This window comes from Lepisosteus oculatus, chromosome 16 (genome assembly GCF_040954835.1).
Source record: "Lepisosteus oculatus isolate fLepOcu1 chromosome 16, fLepOcu1.hap2, whole genome shotgun sequence".
Lineage (NCBI taxonomy): Eukaryota > Metazoa > Chordata > Actinopteri > Semionotiformes > Lepisosteidae > Lepisosteus > Lepisosteus oculatus.
The window spans coordinates 19,094,035-19,111,963 of NC_090711.1; the positions used below are offsets into that span (position 1 = coordinate 19,094,035).

The following is a 17,929-nucleotide window of genomic DNA, read 5'->3' on the forward strand; positions in this document are numbered from 1 at the left end:
CGAAAGGGGCCCGCCTGCAGGGACGGGGACACACGCAAGCAAGCAAGCCACGCCTGCCTCCCTGGGAAAAGGCTGAAAAAAATAAGTTTTTTGGAGGGAAAACGCACGGGAGCCGAAAAGGGGACCGGCCTGCTTGCCCAGAGTCGGGGAGCGAGAGAGAGACGGACACAGAGACACACAGATGGACGAGAGACGAGACCCGAGAAGAAGGAGCTCCAGTCTACCTCGCTTGCTTGCTTGCTACGTCTGTCTTTTCACCGCTGAGAGAAGGTGGTGCACTGCTCCCGGAGGCGCTGCAATACCGGGCCGATGCATGGAGAGGACGGAGCAAGCTCCTGATCCAGCTCCCTGTTCCAAAAATCCGTTTAATATGTGGTCCCCCGATGGGGGACGTATCAGATATTAAACTGATAAGAACAGATTTTTTTTTAGGTTTTTTATTACAAACATAACAAACTTCAACACACCACAATAAGACAACCACACCCTTCCCCAACACTCAAACATACACTAAACAAATCAACCGCCCACCGTAACACTAGCAACAACCCTTATACTATTACACTCTACAATCAGAAACACAAATCAAACGGTCATGAAATTATTAATACAACAGTATTCATATTGATTCATTCCGAAAATAAAAACACAAGAAACCAGTCATCAAAAACCATAAACACAAACCCTTTGCATTCCCATAATCCCGCCCTGTATGCAAAAAAGATCCCTCCTCCATCCCCAACGTTCCTTATATTATTAAGACAAAACCCATACACAAAAACCAATTTAACACCCCAAAGGAATTAACCCCTTCCATCTTTCTTTGGCCGCAGCAAAACCCCACCGTAAAATGTCCCACCGAACACGTCTAGTAACTTCATTTTTGGCTTTACTAAATACAGATAAGGCTGAAGCACTACTGCCATGCTCCACCACCTCCATCCTCGCTGCCCATATATAAAACTTAACCAAACTAATTATGAACCATAACACAAATTCTTTATTCCATTTTCTCGTCCCCGTTACTCCCCGAATCACCACCCGACTCGTTAAAACAAAATCACCAGATTTTCCGTAATAATTCAACACAGTGACCCCCACACCCTTTGGGGGAAAACGCAGCTCCAGAAAACGTGAAGCAGGGTTTCAACCTCAGAACAGTCAGGCTGCGGGCACTTATCCTGTCTGGACAACCCATGTCTGTGGAGCGTGTCCCTCACCGGCAACCTGTTCCAGAGAGCCCGCCAGTTTAGGTCCTTGAGTCTGTTTTCTAGACCCACCGGCTGGATCTGCCACCACTCCTCCTCCGACACCCCCACCACTGCAGGTACCCCCTTCTCCATGATAGTCCTATACATCTGTTTGTGGTCCGTAGCACCCAAGCCCTTTCTGAACTCTGGGTGCTTCTGTAACCACACCACCGCATGTCTATAATGCCAGGGCAGTTTTTGCGCCTTTGGCGTCGTATTAGTCCAGACAACCAGGTGCTTCATCGTATTCGCAAACCACAAACGGATAAAACATAAGCAGAGGTGATCCGGATCTTCGTATAGCGTTTTACACAAATTTGCGACGAATAGGGTGTCTAGTTTCAGCGGGAAGTCTGGAACAGCCCTACCACCCTCCTCCACTGGCCTGCACATATCCGCTCTCCTGATGTACTCATGCCCCCCACTCCAAACAAAGTGGAAGACCGCCCTCACCAAGTTTCGACGCAGCCGAGCAGGCAGGGGAAACACACATGCCAAATGAAGCAGCAATGGCAGTATGTCCACCTTTAAGACTAGTACTTTCCCCGTGTACGTCAGCGAACTATTCAACCACAGACCGATCTTTTGATTTACCTTCCCCAGCCTCAGGTCCCAGTTGATCCTGGCGGAGTCCTGTGTATGGAAAAGAACTCCCAGAATTTTAACCGGTCCCGTCACCAAGGTAAGACCGCCCGCCACATCTTGTCTTTCTTTCCATTTACCGAAGTATTTAACCGTACACTTTGATTTGTTCAAAAAAGCACCTGTCCCTTTGGTCATACTATCTACTATCTGTAATACTTGGCAAAGGCCTCTGTCAGTGCTAAGAAACAGCGAAATATCGTCTGCATAGGCTGCTATTTTCGCCTGTGCTCCCCCACTCCCCGGAACCACCGCCCCTTCCACTCGAGGATCCCCACGAATCAGATGCAGAAAGGGTTCTATGTACAGCACATATAATAAGGGAGACAGAGGGCATCCCTGCCTCACCCCACACCTGACCGGGATACCCATGCCGAACATACCGTTGATACATACCCTTGAGATGACATTATTATATAAAACCTTAATCCATCTGATGAGGCCCACGTCCAGCCCCACTCTTCATCACCTCTCAAAGGAAAGAGTGATGCACCTGGTCAAAGGCCTTATTTTGGTCTAGGCTCACAAGCATCATCTCAAGGTTCCTGTCCTCCACCCATTCTGTCACGTCCCTGATCAACTGCAGGTTCCATTTTACGTTTCTACCCTCCACACTGCAGGTTTGGTCTTTACTTATCAGGTCCGGCATCACCTTCCTCAGCCGTCTCCCCAATACTCTGGCCAAGATCTTATAATCGGAACAGAGTAATTGGATCGGCCTCCAGTTCTCCAGATTTTCCTTGTCCCCTTTCTTATACACCAGAGACATAATACCTGTCCTCATCGTTCTTCCGAGCTCACCCTCCCTCAGGACTTCGTTATAAACCTCCAACAACACCGGTAGTAAGCTTTCACGAAAGGTTACATAAAATTCTGTCGGGAGTCCGTCAATCCCCGGGGTGGTACCTCTACGCAGGCCACCAATGGCCTCTCCGATCTCAGTTATTGTTAGGTCCTCACCCACACCTTCCATACCATCAGTCTTCCTGTCAAAACCTATCCACCACTCATCCCACAAACTCATCCACTGGTTTCTCTGAAAATAAAACCCTGTAAAAATTAGTTGCACACCTCACCATGCCTTCTATGTCTCTGACACTGGACCCATCTTCTCTCCTCAGACCCTCGAAGAGAGTCCTCTTCTGTCTGGCTCGGACCGAGCCAAAGAACTGGGCTGAGCACCTCTCCTCCCCCTCAATCAGGTTACCCTTCAACCTAAACAAAAAATCCTTAGCTCTCTCTAGCCAAAGTTCTTTCAGTCTGAGTTTGAGCTCAGAAACTTTTGTCATGTCAAAAGCACCAACCTGGTTGGAAACCACATACTGCTCTTCAAGTTCCTGCTGCAATCTCACAAGCTACCTTCTTTTGGCTACAGTATGAGATAGAAGCCTTGGAGATCGCCCTTTTACAGGCTTCCCACCACAGCACCGCTGTCTGGTACCGCCCCCTCTGTAACTGGAAACGATTCAAAAGCGCAACTATCAAGCTCTGATAATCTGCTTCCAATAACACTTTCGTGTTCAGTTTCCAGTAGTTTGATTTAGGGTCCATACCATCTGGTATCAAATCAACCGACAACAACAGATGATCTGAAAACCATACCGGAGTAACCGTTGCCGCCTGTGTCAACCCACGTAGGGTGGTGAAGATATAATCAAGTCTTCTGAAGACATCCCTTCCATTACTCCATGTGTGCATTCTCTGTCCCTGACTATAGTCCTTATGACCATCTTTTAGGTGAAACCGTGATATTAATTCCTTAAGACCACTCACACTCACACCACTCGCATCACACACATCAATATTAAAATCCCCTCCCATCACCACCACTTTATTGGTGTACAGATGAGGCACAAGGTCCTTCAAAAACGCCGCCTGGAGCCGCCTTTCGGCAGGCCCGTAGACAGCTATCAAACATACCTGCAGTCCTTCCCATGCCCCGTCTACAACCATTAGCCTTCCTGGGACTATGCAGTTAACGTCGCTTACAGAGAAATTCGGGGTTCCACATAGGATCCCGATTCCGGATGAGTGCACTCCCCCTACACTCCACCAGGACTCCCCTTTAACCCAGTCTCTTAAAGGTGGCAATATCACCTTTTGTGCCTAAGTGTACCTCCTGCAAAAAACAAAAGCCGAAATGGCGCGCTTCTAACCATTTGAAGACGCCAATCCGCTTACTATGATTTTTAAGCCCTCTGGCGTTAACCGAACATACGGTACAACTCATGTTGGGTCAAAGGGAGTCTGCAGCTGTAACCCGTCTCCCAAACTAAAAGCACTTTCTATTCCAATAGGACTAAGGGCAGTTTCCACCACACCCATAACCTGCGGGGACCCCTCCCCCAGGGATGATGGACTTACCCCAGGATCATCGGAGGTCAGGAGGTGGATACCGCCGCCTTTCCCCGACTGTTCTGAGGTCTCTGAAGCAAAATCCTCCTGTTCCACAACTATATCGCCCTGGCCCGGGGGTATGGGGTCATCAAAAGTACTAACCTCAGCTGAGGCCTCCAAGGTGTCAGCCTCTTCTCCCTACCCTCCCTCTCCTTCCCCCTCCACACCCCCCTCGCCCTCTTCACAGCAATCGCCTTTTTCCGTCTCGGCTTTCTCTGTCCGCTCTCTCCGTCTTCTTCCTTCTCTGCCTCGACGTCGCTGTTTTCCGAGTCCTCCTCAAAAGCTAGGACCTGGAAACGGTTAGCCACAGTCTCAAACAAGCACTCATCCGACCTCATTCTTTTCTTCTCTGCTGCCGACTTCCTCTTTGCAGCCCTGCTAGGCTGGGTAGCCCACTCCGGCGACTCCGACTCTGCCCTGTCCATCACTTCCGCCCACGTTGAGGTCCCCGGACACGCCTCTTCAGGTACCTTGGTCGTCTTAGGCATCCCCTCTGGTCTGTCGTCTCTTTCCTCTCTTGCGCCTGCTTGTGGCTTCTGGGTGGTCGCGGTCTTCTGCTGTGGTCTGGTCTCATCTCCCCTCGGGCCCTCTGCCGAAGTCCTCACCACGTCTGCAAAACTTCGACTTTTCATTGGACAGACCCTGTAGACATGGCCTTCTGCCCCACACAGGTCGCAAGTTAAGACCTTAGTACAGTCCTTAGTTTCGTGAGTTGTAGCCTTACACTTTCGGCACACACCGCCAGGACAGTTCGCCGCTACATGACCCCTCTGAAAACACTTCTTGCACGTCACCGGTTGGCCTGGATAGAAGAGGTAGCCTCTATTAGGCCCAATCGTGAAATAAGCCGGGGGATGTACCACACCCTCACTCTCAGATGGCTTAGGTTTTAGCCGCACCGTGTATCTTCTTTTACCGGTCCACACTCTGAGGGCATCTAAATCTTTTTGACCTTCTCCCTGCACATCCACAAATCTGGATAAAAAAGGTGATTATGTCTCTTTCTGGGACCCGGTGATTAAACAGATGAATTGTCAAAGTCCTGAGCTCCCTGGCAAACAATGGCTCTATTAGGAAATCATTAAGCGGTACCACATCTCTTCCTTCACACACTTTTTCCCAAGCCTTCTCACAAAGTTCATCCGACGCAAGCGACAGGTCGTAAATCCCTCTAACTGGGAAATCTTGTAAACAATCAAAGTCCTTCAACTTAATCCCAAGAGCCTTCATCAGAACTACTCTTTCAAACCGCTCACGGTTCATCCATTCCTTCTTCTTCTCCGCCTCCTTCACAACAAAGCGCACTGTGCACCGCATCTGCCCCTCACGGGCCGAACCGCGGGCCCACTCACCACCTTCAACCGCTGTCATCTTGGAGGCCCCACTTCGCCCCCTGGGTTCAACCCAGGGCGACTACCCGTGGTGGCCTTGGTGGTCTTCTGCTTCGGTCTTCTGATGATAAGGTTCCGCCCGTCTGGTCTGGTTCCGTTGTCCGCTGTCTTCGCCTTCGTCGTCTTCGCCTTTTGTCAAGTCCTCAGACCGCGGTCATGCCACGTATCTTTAGATCTTGGCCAAAAGGCCGAGAAGCGATGCCCACAAAGGCGCGGACCGACGCGCAGGCGTTCCGCTGGCGCATGGTGGCGCAGGCCGACTCCTCTGGAGCCCGGGACCCGCGCAGCTGCCGGCCTCCCTGCAGCCAGAGGCCTGCCACCGGACTCCGCTCCCCCTCTCTCTTGCCTGCCTGCCTGCCTGCCTGCCAGTCCCGAGCGGGGGCCCTACTCTTTGATCTTCTGTCAATGGCCCGACAACGACTGCAGCCGCAGGGGGCGCCAGCCGCCCGGCCTCCTTAGCTTAGGCCCCTCCCACCGGCAGCAGCTGTGCCCAACCGGCTGCAAGCGAAAGCCGAGCGCCAGCACCTGCGGGGAGAGGCAAGGGGCAGCTCTCTCTCGGGAGGGAGGGACGGGGACGCGCGCACGCACACACGCCTGCCTGCCGAAAAAAAAAGAAAAGGTGGATATACTAAGTTTTTTGGAGGGAAAACGCACGGGAGCCGAAAAGGGGGCCGGCCTGCTTGCCCAGAGAGTCAAGGCGCGAGAAAGCGCACAGAGGGAGCGAGAGAGAGACGGACACAGAGACATACAGATGGACGAGAGACGAGACCCGAGAAGAAGGAGCTCCAGTCCACCTCGCTTGCTTGCTTGCTTGCTACGTCTGTCTTTTCACCGCTGAGAGAAGGTGGTGCACCGCTCCCGGAGGCGCTGCAATACCGGGCCGATGCGTGGAGAGGACGGAGCAAGCTCCTGATCCAGCTCCCTGTTCCAAAAATCCGTTTAATATGTGGTCCCCCGATGGGGGACGTATCAGATATTAAACTGATAAGAACAGATTTTTTTTTTATTACAAAATGACAAAAAAACCATCCTACTTACAGAAGAAAAACATATCTAATATCAAGGAAAACAACACACTCAGAAATCTACAAAAAACCGAAACCAACAGCAAACCCCAAACTAAGACATACTATATGGCAATAACCCCTTCCACCTTTCTTTGGCAGCGTGGTATCCTCTTTTCCTTATATCTATGACAATTTCACACTTAATTCTGTACTCCAATCTGTGAAACACACCCACCACGCTTACCTGGACCCCGTTTTTTGTCACACCGTTCCTCGCCCTCCACAGCTCGGATTTTGCATAACTTATTATTAACCAAAGAACCCACGATGTCTCTTTAGAGTACAAACCTTTTTTCAAACCATACATAACTATATTTACAGTGATAACAAAGTTCAACATAAACATGTCAAAAAGTTCATTACACTTTTTCCACAAACACTTGGCAAAATTACAATCCCAAAAAACATGACGTATCGATTCTTGTCCATTGCATTGAATCCTCGGGCAAAATTTTTGTCGAGATAGTTTGTATCTATACAAAATCTCCCTCACTGGGAGCCTTTGCCAGGCGATTAACCAATTGAGGTCTATCAGGTCATGCTGCAATCCTTTTGGTTGAATCCGGCTCCAGATGTCTTTGGGTAGTCCACCCACCAGGCTTGCTTCATCCTTGCCCATTACTTCCACATACAGCGTCCTGTGGTTGGAGAGCACCTCACCTTCCAGTCCCTGTGCATTTTTGCTAATCCACCGGCTGGCGTATAATGCCAGGGCATGTCGACACCATGAGGAACCGAATTGTCCCAACAAAACAGTCCTTTTAATGATCTTGCAAACCAAAACCAAACAAAATAATGAGCCAGATGTCCAATGGGCCTTTTTGAAGCCTCACATAAGGAAGACACAAAAATACAATTCAATTTAATGGGTAAAGACGGGACCCCTCTTCCCCCCTCCTCAACAGGTCTGTACATATCTGCCCGTCTAACGTATTCATACTTTTTACCCCAAATAAAAACAAAAACCTCTTTAGTCAGGTACCTGTTTAAACTCAAAGGCGTGGGATACACTGAAGCCAAATATTCCAACAAAGACAATATCTTTATCTTTATTATAAGGACTTTACCTATATGTGTCAGCCCCTTACTTTTCCACAAACCCAAACGTAATCTGGCTTTTTCTAACTTTTCAAGCCAATTATACTTAGCTGCTTCTTCTTCCTGGAAATAAACGCAGAGAATCTTCAGAGGGTCTTTACACACCTGCAAACCACACACACAGTCCTGCCGATCCCTCCACCTCCCCAAAAAATTAATTTTACTTTTCCCCGTGTTGAGTTTTGCCCCAGATGCCTTGGTAAAGATTGCGAAATGATCCAGCGCCCCCTGCAGGTCCACGTCAGAATTCATGAACAAAGAAATATCGTCTGCATATAAAGCAATCTTGGCTCCCTGCCCTCCACTACCAGGCACCAAAACACCTTCCACCTTAGGGTCGGCACAAACAAGACGAGCATATGCTTCAATATACAACACAAAGAGTAATGGAGAAAGCGGACATCCCTGTCTCACCCCTGAGTCCTGCCATACCATTCGCCCTACATGTCCATTTATTAAAACTTTGCTCCCCACTTCTCTATAGAGGGTCTGAATCCAACCTATAAAAAGAGAGCCAAAGCCCATACGCTCCATAACCTTCCATAGGAAGTCATGAGACACTCGGTCGAAGGCTTTTTCCAGATCTAAATTAGCCAGCAAGAAGGGCACATCCCTTTGTCTTGACCAAGCAACTAAGTCCCTTATTAACTGCAGAGTCCAACAAATCTTTCGTCCTTGAACTCCACGTTTGCTCTTTACCCACGACTTTAGGAAGCACTCGTTTTAGCCTATTCGTAAGAACTTTTGCCAAAATCTTGTAATCGGTGCCCAGAAACGTCAAAGGCCTCCAATTACTCAAATCTGTAGGTCTTCCTTTTTTATACAACAAAATCAAAATCCCTGTACTCATAGATGTACTCAAGCGCCCTTTCACAAATACCTCCTTCACCACAGATAACAATATATCTTTCAATATGTCCCAAAAGGTGTAATAGAATTCTACAGGGAGGCCATCTGCGCCCGGCACTCTACCTTTTTTCAACTCTCTCATGGCAGTAGTTAACTCTTCCACCATAAAAGGCCCTTCCATACTCGATTGTTCCTCCTCTGTGATTAATGTTGCCAGTGGCTTTAAAACACATCTAACAGCTGCTTCTTCTATCTCTCGCTTCGCAAAAAGCTCCTGATAAAAATCCGTTGCAACCGATAACAACCCTTCCCTATCTGATACCAATTTACCTGCACTATCAATCAGGCCTTCCACTACTCTCCTGCGTAACTTGTCCCTCATGCCACGGAACTGGAAAGTAGAGCAGGACTCTGAGAACTGCAGTTTATCAATGTGTGTCTTAAAGAGGTACCTACGAGCCTTCTTCTCATAGAAACTTTTCAACTTCTCCTTCTGTTTACAAATCTCCTCTAAATCCACTGATACACCTCTGTTACTGTCCTCATATAAAAGAGTTAGATGCTCCTGCAACAATCTACCCTCTCTCTTTTCCTGCGCTTGCTTTTCCCTACAGTAACTTCTCGTTATTTGTTGGATCCTTTTCTTAACTACGTCCCACTACTTTAGGGTGGAGGACCATTTAGTTCTTTCATCTACCCACTCTATCAGTTTACTCCTTATCAATTTTCTGTAAGCTGCATCTTCTAAAACACTCGTGTTCAATCTCCAGGTCCCCTTACCAAAGTTAACACCTGCCCCAGCAATTTCAATCAACACCAGATCATGATCTGAGTGCCAAAAGGGCTGCACAGATGCACTTACTACCATAAGGTCCCTGGAGGAAAGGATCTTTATCACTGAAGTCAAGATTGAAATCTCCCCCTAAGACAATCTTTCTATTGGTTAAACAAAAAGGAGCTAAGTTTGCATAAAAGGTAAGTCTCTGAGAAACTACAGCTGGAGCGTACACTCCTATAAACCGAAAATTAAAACCACCCACAACCACATCCACACTCATTAGCCTACAAGCCACGCCCACCTCACATCCTTCCACCACTAAATCGTAGGTCCCAAATAAAACTCCAATGCCTGAAGAATGAACCCCGCCCACGCTCCATCTGGAAGGGCCTCTATCCCATTCATTAGTAAAGGCAGCCGCATCCCTTCGATCTCTGAGATGCACTTCCTGTAAAAAACACACAGTAAAATCCAATGTCCTCAAATAACTAAACACTGCCGTTCTTTTAGTTATATCTCTCAATCCTCTGACATTGATTAAGACTTTCAACATAGTAAATTAAAAGGATTTAACAAAAGCCCTTCTGAGTCCATTCCCTCATTAAACAAGAAAAACATACATAGACTTCTTTAACTTCTTTCTCAAATGTACCACACACTAATAAACCACCCACTCTCTCTCTAGATTTTTCTACCTCTACTCTCACTCTCTTAAAACCTTTCAACATATTACAAATACCCTCCGTACCAGGAGGATAAACAACATTTCCCTCCACTAATTTGCATGCTTGCAAAAATTCCCTAGGAGCCGCTAGTTTTGCTCTTAGCGTTTCCTTTTTCTTAACCTTCTGCTCAAAATTGACCTCGTCTTTTTCTACACCTTCTACCCACTTTCTTACTAGGTCTGCAATTCGATATCTCTGCTGTGCAACATCCCTAATGTCCTCCGCGTACAAATGGAAAGTGGATACTTCCCCGTCGGTAACCACTGGCCTCAATCTGATCCCTCTTTTCTCAAAAATGGATCCTTCAAAGGATTCAGGCCACTTAACTGAAGTCGTCTTCTCGTCCCATCTGCACAGTCTCAAAAATTTGCTGGGCAGTCCTGCATCAAACCATACCTCTGTTCTTTCTTCAGGCATTCCACCGGGCAAACTGCTCCCTTCTTCTAGAGGCGTTTCCTCGATGGTCAGATTTGGTCCTGTAGAACAAGAAGACTCCAACAACACATCTTGAAAATTAGGCATGGAGATTGAGAAGCTCCTTTGTGTTTCCATCCCAACAGACGCCGGGTAATCCTTTGCCACTTCTATCTCCATGCTATCTGCGCTTCTACCCGCCTTTCTAATTGGGTCATCACCAGTCTCTATGTTCTTCCTCTTGCTTTGATGTTTAGTTGGGACCTGTTCTGACTCCGTCTCCTCTGCCATGTCTCCCCAACTTATTTTCCCAACAACCTCTTTCATTACTTCCAGTCCCGAAGAAACTTCTTTTGACTCACCTCCGGCAAGTTTACACCCCCGTGCTGTTTCTCCAGTATCAGCCGTTGAGGCTTCTCCTGTTTCCTCCATGTCCACACTGCCCGTCTCCTCCTCACCTCCGCGCTCTTCTGTACTGGCGCCTGGGGCAGGTCTCGAACCCTGCACAATCTCAGCAAAGCTCTTTTTCCGTTGTTCACAATCCTTAAATATGTGCCCCTCGCCCCCACACAGATTGCATCTAGTTTCTTCAGTGCAGTTAGCGGTGGAATGCCCCACACCTTCACATTTCCGGCAGATCACCTCACGACAATCAGCAGCATTGTGCTCCGGCTTCCCACATCTCCTACAAACTGCGGGCTGCCCATAATAACAATAACCGTTATTTGCGGCAATGAAGAAAGATGCTGGGGGATGCAAAAGGCCGTCAGGCGCTTGTCCCTTAGGCCGAAGACGCACCCTATAGCGCCTCTTCCCTGTCCAATACCCCTTCCTGTCCATAAGCTTTTCACCCACTCCTTGTATGTCCACAAAACGCTTTAAAAAGCAGACAATATCTCCTTCTGGTACATATGGATTGAACATCACCACAGTTAATGTTCTCAGTTCACGGGCAAACAAAGGTTCCATGATATAGTCCGAGAAAGGTTCTTCAGCCTTTTTCTCATTAGCAGTAGACCAGACTCTTCTGACTAGAGCCTCCGAAATAAGCGATAAATCAAAAATCTTCTTACCCGGAAAATCTTGGAGACAAAAGACGTCTTCTGGTCTTAACTGCAAGACTTTCTGCATCACTTCTTCCTCAAAGGTGTCCCGAGAATCCAACTCCGTCTTCGATCCTCCCATCCGTAGCACAAACTGCACTGCATTCCGCACACGTCCCTCACGGGTCCTTGAAGCTCCATCCATCTCGAAGAAAAATTTTTGGCCGGAAAGCTCCGCCACAAAAAAACCCAGAAAAAAAACTCCTGGCGTCGATCCCTCCTCTTTCTCTTGACTAAGAAGCAAGCTGCGGTCAGGCCACACACTTGATCTTAGCCAAAAGGTCGAGAAGCGATGCCCACAAAGGCGCGGACCGACGCGCGGGTGTTCTGCTGGCGCATGGTGGCGCAGGCCGACTCCTCTGGAGCCCAGGACCCGCGCAGCTGCCGGCCTCCCTGCAGCCAGTGGCCTGCCGCCGGACTCCGCTCCCCCTCTCTCTTGCCTTCCTGCCAGTCCCGGGCGGGGGCCCTACTCTTTGAGCTTCTGTCAACGGCCCGACAACGACCACAGCCGCAGGGGGCGGCAGCCGCCCGGCCTCCTTAGCTTAGGCCCCTCCCACCGGCAGCAGCTGTGCCCAACCGGCTGCAAGCGAAAGCTGAGCGCCAGCACCTGCGGGCAGAGGCAAGGGGCAGCTCTCTCTCGGGAGGGAGGGACGGGGACGCGCACACACGCCTGCCTGCCGAAAAAAAAAGAAAAGGTGGATATACTAAGTTTTTTGGAGGGAAAACGCACGGGAGCCGAAAAGGGGGCCGGCCTGCTTGCCCAGAGAGTCGAGGCGCGAGAGCGCACAGAGGGAGCGTGAGAGAGACGGACACAGAGACACACAGATGGACGAGAGCCGAGACCCGAGAAGGAGCTCCAGTCCACCTCGCTTGCTTGCTTGCTACGTCTGTCTTTTCACCGCTGAGAGAAGGTGGTGCATCGCTCCCGGAGGCGCTGCAATACCGGGCCGATGCGTGGAGAGGACGGAGCAAGCTCCTGATCCAGCTCCCTGTTCCAAAAATCCGTTTCATATGTGGTCCCCCGATGGGGGACGTATCAGATATTAAACTGATAAGAACAGATTTTTTTTTTATTAGAAACATAAAAAACATCAACAGCAAGAATTACCCATCACACAAAACCATCCCACAAATATTACTCAACAAAACCCAGAGACGACATTCAACAACCAACCCAAAACAATTTCCCTAAACCCACCTCAAATGTAAATCAAAAGCCCGCCCCTACCTCCGAAAACACCCAAACAAAATATACCAACTTTTACTTATACAAACTCTAACACCCTGATAATATCACACCAATGAAAATAACCCCTTCCACCTCTCTTTGGCCGCAGCGAAACCCCACCTCAAAATGTCCCATTTTACCCGACATGCTATATCATATTTCACTTTATGAACAACCGCTGCTGGTGCTCCGCTGACCCCACGCTCAGTGAGGTCTTTGCGAGAAGTCCAAAGATGGAATTTTACAAAACTAATTACAAACCATAACAAAAAATTGCACCCCCATCTGCGTGTCTTTGGGATTCCCCGCAATATAACTTGTCTGGACACCACAAAATCCGATTTCACCTGCGTTAGGAAACCCCCACACTGGTCCCATACCCTCCGTGCAAAACTGCAATCCCATAAGACATGTGTGATTGACTCTGTTTCTTGACAGTCAGTGCGTGGGCACTTGTCCTGTCTGGAGAGACCGTGTCTGTATAAAGTCTCTCTAACTGGGAGTCTGTCCCATACCACCAACCAATTGAGGTCCTTTAACTTATTCTCCAACCCCACCGATTGCGTTTTCCTCCACACATCCCCTGAAACTCCCACGATCGCCGACTCCTCCTTTGCTGTAACCAGATGGTATAGTGCCTTATGGTTCAACAATACTGTACCATCCTTGACACCAGGGTGCTTTTTTAGCCATTGTACAGCGTGCTTGTAATGCCATGGTAATTTTTCGGCTTTGGGCGTTGTGTTTGTCCAAACCACTAGATGCTTCACTGCAGAGGCAAACCACAAGTGTGCAAAGGGGACAAACAGGTGGTCCGGACTCTCATGCAGAAGTCTGCACAGTCCTGAGATGAAGAGTGAGTCCAGTTTCACCGGCAGATCCGGCACTGCCCTACCTCCTTCCTCCACTGGCCTGTGCATATCCGCCCTCCTGATGTACTCGTATCCTCCGCCCCGAATGAAGCGGAAGATGGCCCTCACCAGGTCTCTACGAAACCTGGGAGGCAACGGAAAAACACAATCCAGATGGATGAGCAACGGCAATATATCCACCTTTACTACCAGAACTTTCCCTACGAGTGTCAAATGTCTACTCTGCCACAAACCTAACTTCTGATTAACCTTTGCGATCTTACTCTTCCAGTTAATTGTGGCAGAGTCACCGGCCTGAAAACAGACCCCCAAGATCTTAACGGGCCCTGTTTCTAATTTGAGGCCTCTCACCACATCCTGCCTGTTTTTCCATCTGCCAAAATATTTAACGGTGCACTTGCTATGATTTAGCAGAGCACCCGTTCCTGCCGCCATGGTGTCCGCTATCTGCAAAACCGACAGAGAGACCTGTCAGTGGTAAGAAACAAAGTTACGTCGTCCGCGTAAGCCATCAACTTTGCCTGTGCTCCTCCGCTACCCGGGACTAGTACACCCTCTACCCAGGGGTCGCTCCGTATTTGTTGTAAAAAGGGCTCCAGGTAAAGAACGTAGAGTAAAGGGGACAAGGGACACCCCTGCCTCACCCCACGACTCACCGCGAACCCCATCCCCAAAACTTCCGTTCACACAAACCCTGGAGATGACCCCGTTGTATAAAATCCTAAGCCAGCGGATAAAATTTCCACCAATCCCTAATCTCTTTAAAACCTCCCAGAGGAAGGGATGACATACTCTGTCAAAGGCTTTACTTTGATCCAGATTTACCAGTATTAGCTCCAGGCCCCTTTCCTCTACCCATTCTATAATGTCTCTTGCTAGCTGGAGATTCCAGACTAGTTTCCTGCCTTCTACGCTGCACGTCTGGTCCTTACACACTATGCCCGGCATCACCTTCCTCAGCCGTCTACTCAACACCCTGGCCAAGATCTTATAGTCTGTGCAGAGTAGTTGAATAGGCCTCCAGTTTTCCAGGTCCTCTTTATTTCCTTTCTTATAGATCAATGACAGAACTCCAGTTTTCATAGTTCCCGGTAATTCCCCAGACTCTAAAATCTCGTGAAAGACTTCTAGCAGCATAGGCTGTAGTTTATCCCAAAACACCACATAAAAATCAATGGGCAAGCCATCAATTCCTGGAGCCGTACCCCTCCGCATCCCCGCCATCGCTTCCTTTAGTTCCTCACCTGATAACTCTCCCTCCAGCTCAGGCATACCGTCTGTTTCCTTTGCTATTCCCACTAGCCACTCCTCCCACAAGGCAGTCTCCACTGGATTCCCCGTGAACAGTTCCCTATAAAATTCCGAAGCACGCCTTACCATACCTGCTGTGTCAGAGGTGACAGAACCGTCTTTCTGTTTTAGCCCTTCCACCAAGGTTCTGGCTTGTCTGTTACGCACCAAGCTAAAAAACAAGGCAGAACATTTTTCGTCCTTCTCTCTCCAATTTCCTTTTACTCTAAATAGGAAATCGTTGACTTGCGCCAACCACCACTCTTTCACCTGGAGCCTGATCTCTGCTGCCCTCGGTGCATCAAAGGAGCCTCCCCGATTAAATTCCTCATAAAGGGTCTGTAATTCCTGTTGGAGCTGATCCACTTCCTCTCTCTCTTTCCTTCTCCTGTCTCTGCAATATTAAATTGATTCCTTACACATTGCTCTTTTACACGTCTCCCACCAATTCACCGCGGACAGATATTTCCATCTCAGACTACAAAAGTTCTCAACTAGGCCAATTATCCTACTTCTATACTCGACCTCGGACAACACCTTTATATTAAGCCTCCAGTAACCTGATCTGGGGCCAGAGTCATCCAAGGTCCAGCAGGCGGACAGCAACATGTGGTCGGAGAACCATACCGGCGCGACTTGTCCTACCGAAGGTAATCCATTCAGGGTGGTGAAGATGTAATCCAGTCGCCTGAAAATATCCTTGCCGTTACTCCACGTAAACTGTTTGGAGGCTGGACCCGAGTTGTTCAAGCCGTCCTGCAATTTGAAACGACTCACCAACTCTCTCAGGGCCCGTGCCCCTGCCCCATTTGTGTCACCAATATCCACATTGAAATCTCCTCCCATCACCACCACCCTGTTAGTAAATAAGAGTGGCTCAATCTTTTTTATAAAATCTACCTGAAGGCGCCTCTCCGCTGGTCCGTACACCGCAATCAGGCGCACTTTCAGGCTGTCCCACACCCCATCCACCACTAATAGGCGCCCCGGAACCACCACACAAACCTCTCCTCCCACAAAACTTGTCACCCCACATAAAATCCCAATTCCTGACGAGTGTACCCCTCCTATACTCCACCAAGACTCCCCTTTTTTCCATTCTTTCTTATATTCAACCACATCTTTCTGTGACCCTAGAGGTACCTCCTGAACAAAACAAAAGCCGAACTGGCGACTTGCTAGGTCTTTGAAGACGCCAGCCCGCTTAACTGGGTTTCTCAAACCCCTCACATTTATTGTGCAAATCTTACGACTCATGGCGGGTCGTTAAGAGTCTGTACCCTCATCTCATCTTCCTGGCTAGTATCTGAATTGTCTGATTCTGCTGTTACCGAATCACTCTCCTCCTCACCGGAGTGCTGCAGGCTCCCCTCCCCCGAGGAAGATAGATCACTCTCGGGATCCTTGGAGACTTGCGGGTGAGCAGGCTGTTCTATCTCCTTTAGACCCCCTGGCTCAATCTCACTCCCCTCACTAGCCACTACCGGCTCACCTTGTCCTGGAAGAATAGGTTCCTCGCTCACCTCCACCTCCTCCGGTTCCTCGGGGGTGACTGAAATAGCAGAAATATTACTGCCCTCTACCTCCAATCCCTCCCCCGCCCTTCTCCCTCTTGCTTTCGCCCTCCCAGCCACCTCTTAACCTTTCTTTCCCGTCATTCCCCCAGCACTCTCCTTTCCTTCGAGAGCAGCCTCGACCGATTTTCCGGATGCTACCACTTCCCTGCCACTCTCTTCCTCCACTCCATCCGAATCGCTGCCTAACATCTCGATAGGCAGTCCCTGGAAACGATTTTGCACACTCAACCTGGCGCGACGCAAATCAGGACCCTTCGACCCTCTCCCTCCCTTTCTCTTTGTAGACCTACTTAACACCGGGGACCAGCTCGGGGACTCTGGTCGCCCCTCTGGGACCATATCGGCCCAGGACCTGGATTTAGGGTGTCCGTCACCCGTTCCGCCCGCCCCCTCTGCTACTTGCCCTGGACCACCCTTGTCTCCCTCCTTAGATTTCCCCACTGTCCCGTAAAAAATCACCGGACCGCCGGAGGGTCCCGGTAAGTCCTGTTTCGGATCCTTAGTAGGAGCCTTCACAATCTCCGCAAAACTCTTCTGCCTTCGGGGACACGAGCTATATACATGATCCATTGACCCACATAGGTGGCATGTCAGTACCTGTCCGCAGTCTTTCGCCTCGTGTCCCTCCGCGCCGCACCTCCTGCAGAAGCCTCCCGGGCAGTTCGCTGCGATGTGTCCCTGTTGTAAACACTTTTTACAAGTCAGAGGTTGCCCTGGGTAGAAAAGGTAACCCCTGTTTGGCCCGATCTTAAAATAGGCGGGGGGGTGCAAAACCCCCTCTTCTCCAGACGGTTTAGGTCGTAGCCTGACCAGATACCTCCTTCTCCCAGTCCAGACACCCGCCTCATCCACCACCTTGCTCCCAGCCCCTTGTATATCCACGAATCTGGCTAAGAACATCACCACATCTCGCTCCAGTAGGAGCGTATTAAATACATGGACAGTAAGTGTCCGCAATTCCCTCGCAAAAAGCGGTTCCATCAGAAACACGTTCATCGGAAAAAAGTTTTTCCCAAACTGGGTCTTCCGCCAAACAGTCTCACATAATTTGTCCGACTCCATAGTTAGGTCAAAAATACTTTTAATCGGGAAATCCTGCAAACTAGTAATGTCCTTTACCTTGATTCCAAGTGCTTGAATCAAAATGTCCCTTTCGAATTTGTCCCTCTTCATCCAGATGCCCTTATCCTCCGCCTTCTTGACCACAAAGCACACTGTGCGCCGCATCTGTCCCTCACAGGACAGAGG

General features: G+C 49.2%; 3 non-coding genes across 3 annotated transcripts; all 3 read right to left on the minus strand.

Moving 5' to 3' along the window:
- Positions 1–268: 268 nt before the first annotated feature.
- LOC138223486 (U2 spliceosomal RNA) lies at positions 269–450 on the minus strand. The gene has a single exon (XR_011181909.1). It is a non-coding gene; the product is annotated as a U2 spliceosomal RNA (small nuclear RNA).
- A 6,072-nt stretch (positions 451–6,522) lies between these two features.
- LOC138223380 (U2 spliceosomal RNA) lies at positions 6,523–6,709 on the minus strand. Its single transcript, XR_011181827.1, has one exon. It is a non-coding gene; the product is annotated as a U2 spliceosomal RNA (small nuclear RNA).
- A 5,914-nt stretch (positions 6,710–12,623) lies between these two features.
- Positions 12,624–12,806, minus strand: LOC138223400 (U2 spliceosomal RNA). Its single transcript, XR_011181842.1, has one exon. It is a non-coding gene; the product is annotated as a U2 spliceosomal RNA (small nuclear RNA).
- Between the last annotated feature and the right edge of the window lie 5,123 nt (positions 12,807–17,929).